General features: G+C 38.5%; 1 protein-coding gene and 1 non-coding gene across 3 annotated transcripts in view; one reads left to right on the top strand and one right to left on the bottom strand.

Moving 5' to 3' along the window:
* LOC126249793 (probable 28S ribosomal protein S6, mitochondrial) overlaps positions 1-13,342 on the top strand; it is a 62,241-nt gene that overhangs the window by 28,363 nt on the left and 20,536 nt on the right. The window lies entirely within an intron of this gene.
* Trnat-ugu (transfer RNA threonine (anticodon UGU)) lies at positions 9,636-9,709 on the bottom strand. The gene has a single exon. It is a non-coding gene; the product is annotated as a tRNA-Thr (tRNA).

Here is a 13,342-nt window from a genome sequence, read left to right as displayed (position 1 = left end):
TGCAGTCTATTATTCGGTGCTTGTTGCTCATTATCAAAGAAAGGAGCAGTGTTAGTAACAACAAATAGCAGTCTCTTGCCATTATTTCGCTTATTAGACAAGTCCTCTCTCTTTTTTTTTTTTATTGTAAGCCGCAGTAGCGCGCACAAAAGCAAGCCATGCCACGAGCAGCGACAGGTCGTAAACAAACAATGTATGACACAGTACAATAATGCATTTTCCGCTTAGAGTGATGTAAACACCTATAACAAAGAGAACGGCACTTATCAGATCAAAATAAGCAACCGATTCAAACTAGACGAAGCACATCAAAAAGGAAGGGTACCCGTATAAATATGGATGGAGCGCCTGACACATAGCAGTGGCTGCTTAGTAAAGCTTAACTGTTAAGCTTATGACTCGAGCCAAACTACTGTAGCTGTATCTTCATCCATCCAACTTCAGTTGTGTATCATGTTACAATGGACCAACTTTGTTTCAGTTTGGAGGTGTGGTGTAAAACATTTCTCTCCCCTTGAATTTCGAGTCTCAAATTTCAGGTGCGGCTTAGTTTCGGAAAATTATTTTTCACTTGATTTCGAGTCTCATTTTTCAGGTGCGTCTTAGATTTGAGTGCTGCTTTGATTCGAGTAAATACGCTAAACATCAACAAAAGCGAAATGGATAAAGGAGAGTAGTTGAATTAAATCAAGTGATGTTAATAGGATTAGATTAGGAAATGGGACGCTTAAAGTAGTAGATGAGTTTTGCTACCTGTGCAGCAAAGTAACTGATGATGTCGGAAGTGGAGAGGATATGAAAGATAGACTGGCAGTGGTGAGAGAAGCATTCCTGAAGAAGAGAAATGTGTTAACATTGAATATAGATTTAAGTGTTAGAAAGACTTTTCCAAAATTATTTGCCTGGAGTGCATCCATGTATGGAAATGAAACACGTTCGATAAACACTTTAGACAAAAAGAGATAGAAGCTTTTGAAATGTGGTGCTGCAGAAGAATGTTGAAGATTAGATGGGTCAATCATGTAACTATTGAGGAGGTACTGAATGGAGCTCATGAGAAAAGAAATTTGTAGCACAACTTGACCAAAGGATGGGATTGGTTGATAGGACACATTCTGTGACATCAAGGGATCACCAATTTAGTATTGGACAAAAGTGTGGGGAGTAAAAATCGTAGAGGGAGACCCAGTAAGCAGTTTAAGAAGGATGTATGTTGCAGTAGTTATTGGGGATGAAGAACCTCGGACAGGATAGGGTAGCATGGAGAGCTGCATCAAACCAGTATTCAGACTGAAGACAACAACAACAACAACAACAACAACAACTAAAAGATGGCAATAAAATCATAATCCAACATAACCTTTGTAGATGGACTATCTGTGGTTGAGTGACCATGTACACTTAACAACACCAAAACTGGCCACAGGAAATTATGGCCAGAGGTGAAGTCCTGTGTGATACTGACACAACAAAATGAAGCATGTCACTTTTTCACTTTATAAATTATAGAACTGATCATATTTTATAAGCATATCTTACAAGGTGATGACATCAAGGATGTGCAAGTTGCTGGAAATCCAAAACTTGTCATCTGTTCAAATATAGTAAAATTAAAATGTTTCCAAGACTGTGAATTGCACAATTTATTTTGATATCGAGGTCACTAGTCATCTCCAAAGGTTAAAGTCAGCTCATTTCATTTTCAGTTTATTCTAAGGCCACTCTAAAGAGGAAAAATTACTTGGAATATTATGGAAAACTGGTCCTGTCACTATTCTAGACCTGTATTAAAAAAAAAAAAAAACTGAAAACAGAATATAGTGTCACTGTCGAAAAATGCTCTGCATAGCTACTGAATTAGAAAACATTTGATGGTGGTCTTTTCAGTTAAATGGATAACATCATTAATTTCTGCTGACTGGACTGCAGGTTCAACTCCCATTTTGATTCCCTGTTTTTTCCTTATGACACACATTCCTTTCTTTTGATAGTCCAGTGTCTCTGACATCTTCCACAATAATATGAGGCATATTTAGAAGTAAGGGCTGTTTGCTCATAAAAATATGTGTATTCATTAGAAAAAGTGTTTGGTGTTTGTTGCTTGCTTTAATTTCCCACAAATCTTCTCTTCTTCTCCATGTAAACACTGTCCACTTCTAAGCACTTTTTGTAATGCTCTACTAGCTTCTTCATCTCCTCTGCATAGAAGTTCTTTTGTTCCAAGTGCAAGAAGAGCTAGTAATTGCTGGATGTGGGTCAGAACTGTAGAGTGGTTGCTTGAAAAGTCTCCAACATACATGCCGAATCTTTACCGTTATATGGACCGTGTGTGCACACACATCAAGGAGAAGGCCTATCTCGGATGACAGTTTCCCACACCATCAATCTTTGATGGCACATCTCAACTTTGTGAGCACTTCGCAATACGTGTCAACAACTATTAACCCATGTTTTATGAAATCAACCAAAGAAGTGTCCTTTTCATCCCAAAAACACTATCCATAATTTCTTGAGTAAGCGGATTACTTTAAGTTTTTTGGCTTTGGCGAAGCTGAATGGCACCACTCCATTGCCTGTTGTTTCAACTATGCAATGGTTTAGGATATCCATATATTGTTACCCACAACTGTGTGGAAAACAAATCATCTCCATCTTGTCAATAGTGTTCCAAAAACACCTGCCCTCGTGATATGCTTTGACTTTGTGTCGGGTAAACATATTTGGTACTAATCCTGCACACAATTTGCAGTATCTGAGGCAGTCCCTTGACAGTCTCGTAAACAGGAGTGTGTGCAACACGAGGATACTCATCAGGCAGAGCACCAATTGTGACTCATCAATCAAACTGCAGTATTTGGCTCACGTGTTGAATGATTTCATTGGTCTAGATACTGAACCTGTCACTCTGCTATTCATGATTCACATTTTTACCACCACTTTTTAAGTTATGCTCTCAACCAGAGTTATGTTGTGCCTCAATTTCAGGAGTTTCCAAAGCAGTTTAAAACCAGATGTTCTCGAGTTGCAGAAAGTCATGCCTCAGGGTCTTCATTGAGTTCTTGAGACCAAATAGTCCTCAGTCTTTTAGCTGTTCTGAGGTATTCGGAGAGACGTGACTGTTTTCTAGGCATTTTTTCGTTAAAAAAAAAAAAGAAAGAAAAGAAAAAAGTGCAATGAAAATGTAATGAGTAGGCACCCGAATCACAGAGGAAAGTTAATAAATTCATTTTTTTCTAGCAAAGAATATAAATAAAATCTATCAAACAAAACAAAGCAGTGTCATCAAGTTTTTAATATATAAAGTGAAATCAGTAAATCCATACATCCTAGACAAGTAAATTCAATATTTGTTTGTATTCATAAAGATAAGATTGCAGTGCTTAATTCTGCCACTGACGTAAACTTCGGAAAATACTTCTACCACTGTGGTAAACGTAAATGTCATGTGACTAGGGCCTCCCGTTGGGTAGACCGTTCGCCAGGTGCAAGTCTTTCGATTTGATGCCACTTTGGCGACTTGTGCATCGACGGGGATAAAATGATGATGATTAGGACAACACAACACCCAGTCCCTGAGCGGAGAAAATCTCCGACCCAGCCGGGAATCGAACCCGGGCCCTTAGGATTGACATTCTGTTGCGCTGACCACTCAGCTACCCGGGGCATTAAAAAACCCTCTGTAAGAAAGATGTCAAATACAAATAAAACTACCAAAGAAAATAAGGCAATATCATTGAGTTTTTAATTCACAAAGCCAAATCAGTAAATCTATATATCCTAACAGGGTAAATTCTCTGTTAGTTTTCATTCATAAAGATCAGATTGCAGTGCTTAAGTCTATCACTGATATAAACTTCCAACAATACGTCTGTCACTAAGTTAAAAAAAAAAAACTAACAGTGCCATCTATGATGATTAAACATCTGTACTACTAAGCTGAGTCAACAATTTTATGTAAAATGTTAAATTATGATATCTTTTGTTTTTCTGTGGTCTGATTTTGATGAAAGAAAGCCTATATGTTGCCCAAGCTATGCTCAAGTCACCTGTGAAAAACTCTTGAAAATTTGTCCAGTAGTTTCATAAATTGGCATGTTCAAATGGACAGATGTGATGGTTTTGGATAAAATTTTAAATTACAATATCTTTTTTTTTCTGTGATCTGATTTTGATGAACTAAAGCCCAAGTGCCCCAAGCTACATTCAAGTTACCCCATGAAAATTTGTATAGTTAATAGTTTTGGAAACAAGTGAGTTCAGACAGTTAGACATGACTGTTTTACAGTTTTATTATTAGTATAGCTTGTTAACAAACAAAATTTCAAATGAATTTGTCTGGGTAAATCAGGTTCGCACCAGGAAATGACAATTGGGTTTCTAAATTTTTGTGGGATGTTGCCATATCTTGACTACATTGACAACAGGGAGAATGTCTTCCCATAGCCAACCTATTTTAATTGAGCAGATCCAGAAGTCTTGTGCTGCTAAGTATAGCCCATTGTTGTCCAGTCCTCAGAGATGAGGGATAGTCAAACATACAAAAGAAAGAGTGTCAAAATAACAAAAGAGGCTAAAGCTGGCTAGACATAGTGTTCAGATGCATTGGTGGCAACCTACATCATAAATTAAGAGGTGGTGGTTTACCAAACTGAACAAGGCCTGTGGTTTCTAAACAGCAACCCACAGCAGGCTCAGTTTATTCTTAATTTAGTTTCTGATAGTTTCACATTAATAATGCCTTGTAGATTATCAGAAAATTTACGTAGAATTATCAAGGAGGTGTTATTCTTAGAACAGACTGCTACCATACTCATCTACAAGTGAAATTTCTGGGAACCAAAAATCTCCTCTATAGGAACCAACATGGATTCCAAAAAATGATCGAGTGAAACCCAAGTTGCTTTGTTCATCCAAGAGACCCAGAAAGCAATAGATACAGATGTCCTGGTAGGTGCCATGTTCCTCAACTTCTGCAAGGCATTTAATACTGTTCCACACTGTTGCCAAATGAACAAAATACGAGCATATGGAATATCAGGCCAGGTGTGTTATTGGGTTGAAGGGTTTCTAACTAACAGAACACATCATGTCATTCCAAATAGGAGAAGTCTTCAGACCTAAAAGCACTTCGGGTATGCCCTAAAGCAGTGTTATAGCACCATTACTTTTCACAATATATATAAATGGCCTAGTAGATAATGTTGGACGTTCCATAAGGCTTTTCACAGATGACACTCTTGCGTAAAAAGTCACGATGGTAGAAAATTGGCCCTCAACATAAACAAATGTAACATATTGCGAATACATAGACAGAAAGATCCTTTATTGTGTGATTACAAAACTGGAGAACAGTCACTGGAAGCAGTTACGTCCATTAAAAGCCTCGGAGAGTGCTACAGAGCAATTGGAAGTGGAAGTGAAGATAAAATTAATCACACATAAGGTAGATGCCAGACTGAGAGTCACTGGAAAAATCCTCAGGAAATGTAGTCCATCAACAAAGGAAGTAGCTTACATAACTCTGGTTTGACCAATACTGCAATACTGCTCGTCAGTATGCAATTCATACCAGATTGGGCTGATAGAGGAAACGAGAAGATCCAAAGAAGAGCGCCTGCATTTCGTGGTCTAGTGGCTAGCGTAGCTGCCTCTGAATCACGGGGTTCCGGGTTCGTTCCCAGTTGGGTTGGGGAATTTCTCTGCCCAGGAACTGGGTCCTTGTGTTGTCCTCCTCATTTCATCATCATCATCATCATCATCATCATCATCATCTTTTGTGACAGTGGCTAGATCAGACTGTGCAAAAATTGGGACTTTGTACAATCATCACCACCACCACCACCACCACCACCACCACCACAATCAAAGAAGAGCAGTATGTTTCATTACATATTCATTTAGTAAATGTAAAAACATCACAGAGATGCTCAGCCAACTACAGTGGCAAATGCTGCAAGTGAGGCTTTCTGGATCACAGTATTGTCTGCTGTTAAAGTACTGAGAATATACATTCCTAGAAGAGTCATTCAGTATACTGATGTCTCCTATGTATATATCGCGAAAGATCCATCAAGATAAAATTGGAGAGATTCAAGTCCACACGGAGGCTTACCACCAATTGTTCTTCCCACAAACTGTACGCAACAGGAACAGGAAGAGGGGAAAGTGACACTGGTACACAAAGTACCCTCAGCCACACATCTTAAGGAGGCTTGTGGAGTACAGAAGTAGATTTAGATTTAGATTGGAATGCTAATATTAATTTCAGTTAGTCCACTAATGACATACTGAATAAATTCCTAACTACTGGGAATGTTGAGTGCCCTGTGGATTTCATCAACTGTTGTGTCAATTTAACTGTTGAAACAATGCAGACAAATGAAAAGCTCTTCATTTTTATAGTTTGAGGACTCTTCTTAGCTGCATGTTACTGGGTACAGTAACTAGTAGAATAGCTAGGTGCTATACTAAGTATTTTCCTACTGTAACATTCAATTTCCAGTATGATTCATAAGTCTTCTGGCTACCTCAATTCCGTATCTGGTAGGCATAGTCATAGGTATCTGCTTTTGGGAAAACCAAGTGTGATTCTTTAATCTAAAATACGTATTTTTATCTGATTGCACGTTGCTATACCGTGTGTCAACTCATTTGACTGGGAAGAGTGTGTAACACAATTGTTGAAAAATCATAACTGACAAACACTTGAAAAAGAAAGATCTCTTACAAACCATGCATAGAAAACTTCACCTACCGTCTTTCAGAGAAGAAATTATGAATGTTCTGAAACTTCCCTAAGATATTATGCAGTTGAAATTAAATAAATATCAGCTCATACAGAAGTTTACAAGCAGTCATTCCTCCCATGCTCCATCTATGAATGAAACAGGAAGAAACCTTAATGTACGATACAATGAAAAGTACCTTCTGCCATGTGCTTCAAAGTGACTCTGTGGAGTATAGATGAAGACTCATGTGTAAACTAGTTTGCTAAAATAAAGTCTTAAGATAACATCAATCACAGGAATTTTGTTTTCCTTCGACAATTATGGACCAGGTGTGATAAAAATTACAAAAGCAATTAATAGACTGATTTATATCACTTCTTTTCAGTAGATTAAGCAGTAAAAAATGTGGAAATTAGCTCATATCTGCAACAACTGATGTAATTACCTGTCTCTTTGTTTGTTTCTTTTTTAATGTGCATTTTGATTGATTACTGTGTGGCATCAGATAATTTTTAATTAGGTTATATATACATTTTCTCCTGCCACCACGTTTCCTCATTGGCACAGTTGATATAAACTGGTATTCATATATGATGCAAAATTGCACTTGAACACAGTCTGTTTCAACATAAAAATTGCACCTCACTGCATTGTGACATTTGGGGTAAGCTTCTTTCGCAGTTATTTGCAATATAAGCTAATAATGGTTAATTTGTAATTCATTAGAATTTCAGGTAAAGTTGAATCTGACAACTGGTTTTATACTTTAAAATCTCTCCTGCCATGCCCTGTATAGGAAGTTGTCACATTGATGGTATTAGCAGCCACTAAGTTCTTGAATATTTCCACACTAGGTAACTTCCAGTTATGGGAAAATACTGCTATACGACTTTTGAAAAGCTTAAATTCTTTAAGAACTCAATCATGCATCTCAAACATTAATGATGTATTACCATTTCTGTTGCATGTGTTCCACTCCACACACTCTTCATTCTGTTTGTAGTATAGATTTTCCAGAGAAAATCACTCAAAAATAAAGCAGGAACCAGAGGCATTTACTGTGATGCAAAGAGCGTGACATTGTTGATGGATGTCCCAAACGGCTCTGGAGCGTAACTTGTGTCAAGGTGGACAGCCAATTATGTCCTTTGTTGCAAAAATATTTTTGGACGAAAGTGTTAGCATGTCGAAAAGTTAAGTAAATTATATCATTGCTTTAGTGAGACATTCCAAACAGATCAACTGCATCACAAAAACACTAAAGAATGAACAGTCTCAAAAACTGGTTTGAAAGTTTAATACTACACTCCATTTACTGCTAGATCACTGACATACACAATAGCATACACTGAGGTGACAAAAGTCATGGGGTACACTCAGATATTGTGTTGGTCATCCTTTTGCCCGATGTAGTGCAGCAACTCAACATGGCATGCACTCAAAAAGTTACTGGAAACACCCTGCAGTAATATTGAGCCATGCTGCCTCTGTAGCCAAAGTGTTGCTAGTGCAGGATTTTGTGCACAGAAGTGATCCCTCGATGATGTCCCATAAATGTTTGATGGAATTTACATTGGGTGATCTGGGTGGCCAAACTATTTGCTCAGATTGTTCAGAATTTTCTTCAAACCAGTCGCAAACAGTTGTGAGCCAGTGACATGGCGCATTGTCATCCATAAAAATTTCATCGTTGTTTGGGAACATGAAGTCTCTGAATGGCTGCAAATGGTCTCCAAGTAGATGAACAAACCATTTACAGTCATTGATTGGTTCATTCCATCTAAACATAGCTCAAACCATTATGGAGCCACCACCAGCTTGCACAGTGTCTTGCTGACAAATTGGGCCCATAGCTTCATGGGGTCTGCACCACACTTGAACCGTGCCATCAGCTCTTACCAATTGCAATCAGGACTCATCTGACTAGGCTATGGTTTTCCAGTCACCTGGGGTCCAACCAATATGGTAATGAGCCCAGGAGAGGCGCTGCAGGTGATGTGCTGTTAGCAAAGGCACTCGCATCAGTCTGCTGCCATAGCAAAAGCAGTCTGCTGCTGTAGCCCATTAATGCCAAATTTAGCCATGCTGCTCTAACGGATACATTCTTTGTACATCCCACATTGATTTCTATGTTTATTTCACACAGTGTTGCTCATCTGTTGGCACTGACAACTCTACACAAATCTTGCTGCTCATGGTCGTGAAGTGAAGCCCATCGACCACTGCGTTGTCTGTAGTGATAGGCAATGCATGAAATTTGGAAGTCTTGACACAGTCTTGATTCTGTGGATTTCAGACTATTGAAGTCTCTAACGATTTCCAAAATGGAATGTCCCTTGCGCCTAACTCCAACTACCATTCCACATTCAGCGTCTGTTAAGTCTTGTCGTGTGGCTATAATCACATCGGAACCTTTTCATATGAATCACATGAGTGCAAATGACAACTTCACCCTTTTATACCTTGTGTACGCGATACTACCACCATCTGTATATGTACACATCGCTATCCCATGACTTTTGTCATGTCAGTGCACTGTTCAGATGGTAGAGAACTGTACAGACTGCTGCTGTCTGCAGCTTATATGGAAGCAGGACTTAATTGTGAAAGTTAATTGTTGAATTAAGTGATCACCTCTAGCAGCCAGTGGCCAGGATTTTGGATAAAACCTGTGTACATGGTTTCTGAGGCTAGATGCAATGATGCTGTTTGATAGAAACCATTGAGGTTCACTTCCATTGGCTGTCATAATAAAATTGTATATACGGAGACAGTAACTTGTTCTCGAAAGAACAGTTACTGTTGATGACCGTGCAGCTTTTCCCTGGAATAAATGATGACTAACTGAAAACCTCAGCTGCCGACAGGTGTTGTTGATATACCTCGATGTGGACAGCTGAAAATGTGTGCCCCGACCGGGACTCGAACCCGGGATCTCCTGCTTACATGGCAGACGCTCTACCCATCTGAGCCACCGAGGACACAGATGAATAGCGCGACTGCAGGGACTTATCCCTTGCACGCTTCCTGTGAGACTCACATTCCCAACTGTCCACAATTCTACATATGTATTGTACCTTATAGACATTTGCCCACCCAGCTCAGATGGATAGAGCGTCTGCCATGTAAGCAAGAGATCCCGGGTTCGAGTCCCAATCGGGGCACACATTTTCAGCTGTCCACATTGAGGTATATCAACGACACCTGTCGACAGCTGAGGTTTTCAGTTACTCATCATTTATAATAAAATTGATTGGAACCTGAAAACTCAGTGTCAGTGTCTTCTGCCCTTAGCCCACTGATAAGGAATGGCTCTGGCTTCTGAAACATGTAAGAATAATAAAATATTGGTGACCTGAGAATTCTTCATTACTATTCAAATGCCACTGTTTAATAATAATAATAATGGAGCAAAATTAACTTTAATAAGAAACTAGTAGTTTTAATTGAATATTTCAACCAGTCACAAGACACACCTTCAGAAGTAACGGATAACTTGAAGGAAAACCTCAGTACAATAATGTATAGTTTCCACAGGCGAGATATTACTATCAGAAGAGATTTTAACCATGTCAGTAATGTAAAGGAACTTGGGATGAAGTAAAAATTGATGAGACTCTACAGAAATATATACCTACCAAACAGTTAAGTAGATCCCCCATCCCACAGGTATACAAACAGTATTATGAAGATATACCATAAAATAATGCCTTTTGCACAAGCCATGTAAAGTAAAATGTAGAACTGCAGACAGATTTAAAAATGGCTACCAGAAGGGCAATGTCTAGTCTTCAGACTTCTATTGTCAAATCTCTCTCAAAACCAAAAGCATTTTTAACACTTGTCCATAACACAAAGACAAACTGGCACCAGATAAATATTAGTTGAAAACAGAATTCTGCTTCTGGTTAAACTTGACAGGGTCTTCAAGTCAGATAAATCCAAGTCAAATACTGTGTGTGTAATTTTCATGGGAATAAGCTCTGTTGTTAACTACAATTTACTACACATCCTTTAAACAGGGCATCGTTCTCATTGACTGATAGAGAGGACGTGTTACCCTGACTGAAAGAAGTAATAATAATAATAATAATAATGAGGAGGAAGGGGATTTATCGACATAAAAAACCTTCATTATGGACAGGTAGACAATTTAAGAAAATTCTTTATAGAACGAGCAGAAACTAGCAAAATACACAAAGCAATATAAATACATCGGCTACACCATTGCAATTTCATAACCACTTCTACAACCCTTTGGATCACATAACATCAACAGACACAAAGAAAGTAAATTGGAAAAAGGAAACACTACATGGCAAGCACCCGTATCATCTAACACAGCCACACGTCGATCAAGATGCATCCAACACATGGCTAAGAAAAGGCAATATATACAGTGAGACGGAAGGATTCATGATGGCAATACAGGATCAAACAATAAACACCAGATATTACAGCAAGCATATTATTAAAGATCCCAATACCACAACAGATAAATGCAGACTTTGCAAACAACATATAGAAACAGTAGATCACATCACAAGCGGGTGTACAATACTAACATATACAGAATACCCCAGAAGACATGACAATGTAGCAAAAATAATACATCAACAGCTTGCCTTACAACATAAACTTATAAAACAACACGTTCCCACATACAAGTATGCACCACAAAGTGTACTGGAGAATGATGAATGCAAATTATACTGGAACAGAACCATTATAACAGATAAAACAACACCACATAACAAACCTGACATCATACTCACCAATAAAAAGAAGAAATTAACGCAACTAATCGAAATATCCCTACCCAATACACCAAATATACATAAGAAAACAGGAGAAAAATTGAAAAATACATCCAACTGGCTGAGGAAGTCAAGGACATGTGGCATCAGGATAAAGTTTACATTATACCAATTATACTATCAACTACAGGAGTCATACCACACAATATCCACCAGTACATCAACGCAATACAGCTACATTGAAACGTATATATACAACTTCAGAAATCAGTAATTATTGATGCATATTCAATTACCTGAAAGCTCCTAAATGCAATGTAACATATACCGTACAGTTAAAAGGAAGTCACGCTTGATCAAGGTCCGTGTAACTTTCCATTTTTAACCAGACATAACGTCTGAGAAAGGAAAGAAATAATAATAATAATTAAATAGAGACAACAGACCAAATCCACAGAACTAGCAGCCTGTTATCACTCACAACTATCTGTAAGTTCATACTGTACCAGATTTGTATGTGTTCTTAGCAGTTCGTACTGTACCAAATTTGTGTGTTATTAGCTTTGCCCTTAACTATGATTACCCACAAATCCATTGGGCAGAGACTGGAAACACTAAATACCACTCCCACGGAACTACACCCTATATTGCTCAGCATTGTAATTGTACATGATGAACCCAACTTTACAAACAAAATTTTGGAAGTTGTTAGGGATATTTTCTGAGCATTTTTCCATAAGGGACCCACAATGTCTGATAGCTCATTACTGAGTAATAATGTAATTTAGGATGTATTTTGTTTGTTACCCCATTTACTTTTGTTTCTGCAGAAATAACTTCATAACATTTAAAAAAGCCTACAGTATGAATTCACTAAAATATACACTACAAAACTCCAGTTTCTCATAGGCATCTACATAAAGATGCAAAAGCTTTAAAATCTGGTTGCCATCACTGCAGGAACAGCTGAGCATAGTGTCCGTGTGCACTCTTTTATTGTGTTCAGTGAACCCATTGTTGTTGGGATGTTTAAGGGGGACTAAACAGCTAAGGTCATCAGTCCCAGTGAACCCATTCACAAAGTTCATATCGACCAATTCTTTATCAGTAAACATATCCATACTGCTGTGAATCACTGTTAATGTATAACTAACACTGCCAGAAAAGCAAACCTGAGACAGAACCAGGCAGAGCCAAATGCAGACTGAGAGTAAAGAGTAAATTGGGCATTACTGTCGTCTTGGAGGTCTCCAGTGCCATATTTTAGAAGGCCATCTTTCCTTGGGCATCCTTCTAAGATGTCCATACCATGTTAGCCATTTATTTTCACTTGTGTCTACAATATCCGTTGTAACTCTGATCTGTTCTTGTAACACTTCATTTCTTATTTTGTCACTTCTTGTTACACTATGTGACCAAAAGTATCCAGACACCTGGCTGAAAATGACTTAGAAGTTCGTGGCGCCCTCCATCGGTAATGCTGGAATTCAATATGGTGTAGCCACCCTTAGCCTTGATTACAGCTTCCACTGTCGCAGGCATACATTCAATCAAGTGCTGGAAGGTTTCTTGGGGAATGGCAGCCCATTCTTCATTTAATTCGGCACTGAGGAGAGGTATCGATGTTGGCCAGTGAGGCCTGGCACAAAGTCGGCATTCCAAGACACCCCAAAGGTGTTCAATAGGATTCAGGTCTGGACTCTGTGCTGGCCAGTCCATTACAGGGATGTTATTGTCATGTAACCACTCCGCCACAGGCCATGCATTATGAACAGGTGCTCGATCATGTCGAAAGATGCAATCACCATCCCTGAATTGCTTTCAAACAGTGGGAAGCAAGAAGGTGCTTAAAACATC

This window comes from Schistocerca nitens, chromosome 3 (genome assembly GCF_023898315.1).
Source record: "Schistocerca nitens isolate TAMUIC-IGC-003100 chromosome 3, iqSchNite1.1, whole genome shotgun sequence".
Lineage (NCBI taxonomy): Eukaryota > Metazoa > Arthropoda > Insecta > Orthoptera > Acrididae > Schistocerca > Schistocerca nitens.
This window is presented reverse-complemented; position numbering and strand designations above follow the sequence as displayed.